The following is a 3,226-nucleotide window of genomic DNA, read 5'->3' on the forward strand; positions in this document are numbered from 1 at the left end:
CCACAACACATCTCCCTACACTTCCTTCCATATCATCATCATCAACACATACATCAAAAAATAAACCAACATCAATATCCTCAATATGAGAATCAATTATAAGAGGATAAATAACTTCACTTGCAGTTTTAAGTTGATCTACCACATTACATTCATCATCTGAAAATTCAATTTCATCATAACACCTTGTAAATCCAGAAGGTAGATCTAAAAACTTGTTATCCACTACATTATCAATAAAATCCTCATCTGAAGAGTCTTCATCTTTATATACATTAGGAAATCTACACTCGACCATATTTGGATCACAGAATTTGCCAAAGTCTTTGTTTTCATTGACCCTCACTAGCCTTTGTGGAAAAGGAACCCTTAGTGAAGGTCTTGGGAAAGGAACTTCTTTTTTCCCATATTCCTTTTAAGCTTACGAAGGAGGTACATCTTGCTTATCTAGTGTTGATGTGATTAATCGTTGAGGAAAAGGTACTTGTGGCCTTTGAGAACTTCTTGGAGTAATGGAATTGAGTTCTTGTGATCTTCTATTGTTCTTCTCCTCAATTCTAAACAAATCCTTCTTCAGAAGTTCTTCATGATTGTTACCACTTCTCAACTTAATATCATTTACACTAGATCTTGTCTGTGTAGGAGGAAGGTCTTCTTTGAACCATTTTGAAACTATACTTTCAATCATTGCCCCCAAATGTTTGAACTCCTCATTCTGTGACTTGTGAATTTCAACATTCTTGGGTGGTTGAATTGAAATTTGTTTGACAGGCTCTCTTGCATTTATGGCTTGCACTTCTTGAATTTTTGAAGGTGATTCCATCCAACTTTTGTTCGACCATTCATGGAGGTTCAATGCCACTTGATCAATTAATATATATACTTCGTCCACACTTTTATTCATAAAAGAACCTCCAACTGATGAATCTAACAAACACTTATCTGAGAAAGAAATTCTCCTATAGAATATGTGCAGGGTCAGCCATTTTTCCAAACCATGATGAGGGCACTGTCTTTGTAGACTCTTGAATCTGTCCCATGCTTCAAATAATGATTCTCAATATGTTTGAGCAAAATTTGTGATGCAATTCCTCATATAAATTATTCTACTTGGAGGGAAAAAATGATCCAAAAATTGCTTCTCCAATTGTTTCCAACTTGTGATGCTTTGTGGACGAAGGCAATATAACCAAGTCCTTGCTTTATCCTTGATACTAAAAGGAAATGCTATCAATCGAACTGCATCTGCTAACACTCCTTCACAATTTACCATATCATAAAGTTCTAGAAATGTCTCAAGGTGTAGATAAGGACTTTCTGATACTTTCCCTCCAAATTTGTGACCTTGTATCATGAAAATTAACTCCGGGTCTAGTTGGAAACTTTCTGCTTCAATATGAGGTTGCACAATGGGAGATAAAAATCTTGCAGAAATGAGTGTAGAGAAATCTCTTAAGGACTTGCTTGACATGTTAGTGCTCATCGTATCTAAAAAAATTATAAGGAAAAATTAAAAATACAGAATTAAAGACAAGAAATAAAATGCATAATAAAAACAATAAAGAAAATACAAAAAGAAAAAGAAAAATGTCTAGAGTAACTCATATACTAATCAACTAATGTTAATCGAAAATAGTTTCCGGCAATGGCGCCAAAAACTTGTTACGAATCGCAAGTGTACGGTTACGTCGTCAGTAATATAAAAGATTATCGTATCCATAGGGACTATTGATTAAGGACTAGTTAACTTTGCACGGCGAATTATCTAGACAAACGTAAGCTTAGGTAGGAAAGAAAGTAAGAGAAAGAAAAGAGGAAAGAGAGAAAATGGATCTTAAGAGGGGATTGAGCTAGGAGGATGGAGGATGATAGATTCTAGGATTTCAATTTCTTTGTAATGCTAGGCGATGTTACATAGATTGCTTAGTTCCTATCCTCTATGTTCATACTCTTGTAGGAAGTTAGATTCATTACCGACTCTCCCCTGCAGTGGATAAGCCGGCATAATCTCCTACTCTATGTCCTATGCTACTAAATGGAAGTGATTCCTATGAAGTCCGTTAGCGGGGCAGCCCTGTCACGACGCCCCTTGCTCATACAACATAGAAACACACTAACACATAATAACATAGAGATAGAAATAGTGATTATGTCTGATCCTCTACTTCCTTGTGGAGATTTGCTTCTCCTTTAAGATGATACCCTAACGTCCGTTAGCGGGGTAGCCCGGTCACGACGCCCCTCGATCATATGATCTAGGGTATCCCCCCTACAGGATTAACAATTCTACACAACTATTTGATAAAACATGTAAAAGTTATATATAAACATTCACGCACACACACACATCATCAAACATGAATAAGGCATTAACAAGTCATTGAATAGAAATATGGCAAATCTATATAGTTTTACATCTCCATCACATCACAAATACTTCCTACATTCTAGATCTAGAGATCTACTCCATTGCGAAGGAATAACAAATCCAAAACATAAAATAAAGCATACTTACAATCCTAGATTTGAGAAGAAGGGGAAGAAGAGATGTTTGCCGATGATTCCGATGTCTTGGGGATCGATGCCTCCTTTCTCCAGAGATGGACTGATCGTGAAGGAGTGGAGGAGAATGAAGCTCTAGGGTTTCCCCCTAAGGGGAGAACCCTTCTCCAAGGAGAGGGGCGAAGTCCCTGATGGTGCAGCGGGGCCGGCAAGAGGGGAGGGGTGAATTGCCTGCGAAATAAAAATACTCCCCTCAATCTTTCAACTCAAAAAATAGCAACAATAATAAAAGAAATAATAGAAATAAATAGTAAGAGAAAAAGACCCAGACTTTTGACTTGGTTACAACCTAATTCAAGGCGGTTTGAAAGCGCACTAGAAAAGTCTCCTTCTCTGAAGGCGGAGAAGTCTTTTACACACTAGAAGCTCAAACAGTTGCTAGGAAGTTGATACAGAGTTGAATGAATAATTTCCTAGCTCCACGGACCTTTATATAACTCTTGGAAATCCTATCTCGAGTGTTGAGGGTGCCCCCAACGAGGTTGAGGGTGCCTCCAGCAAGGGTGAGCAGATAAAACTTTATCCGCGCGCAAACAGTCGAGTTGACCCAGTTGAAGGTGCCTTCAACACTGTTGAAGACGCCTTCAACACTGTTGAAGGTGCCTTCAACGTTGAGGGCACCTTCAACACTGTTGAAGGCGCCTTCAATGTTGAGGGTGCCCTC

General features: G+C 38.2%; 1 non-coding gene across 1 annotated transcript; it reads left to right on the forward strand.

The window, feature by feature from the left end:
• Positions 1–992: 992 nt before the first annotated feature.
• On the forward strand, positions 993–1,098 carry LOC122025847. Its single transcript, XR_006123872.1, has one exon. It is a non-coding gene; the product is annotated as a small nucleolar RNA R71 (small nucleolar RNA).
• The last annotated feature ends 2,128 nt before the right edge of the window (positions 1,099–3,226 follow it).

This window comes from Zingiber officinale, chromosome 9B (assembly GCF_018446385.1).
Source record: "Zingiber officinale cultivar Zhangliang chromosome 9B, Zo_v1.1, whole genome shotgun sequence".
In the NCBI taxonomy this organism is placed as follows: domain Eukaryota; kingdom Viridiplantae; phylum Streptophyta; class Magnoliopsida; order Zingiberales; family Zingiberaceae; genus Zingiber; species Zingiber officinale.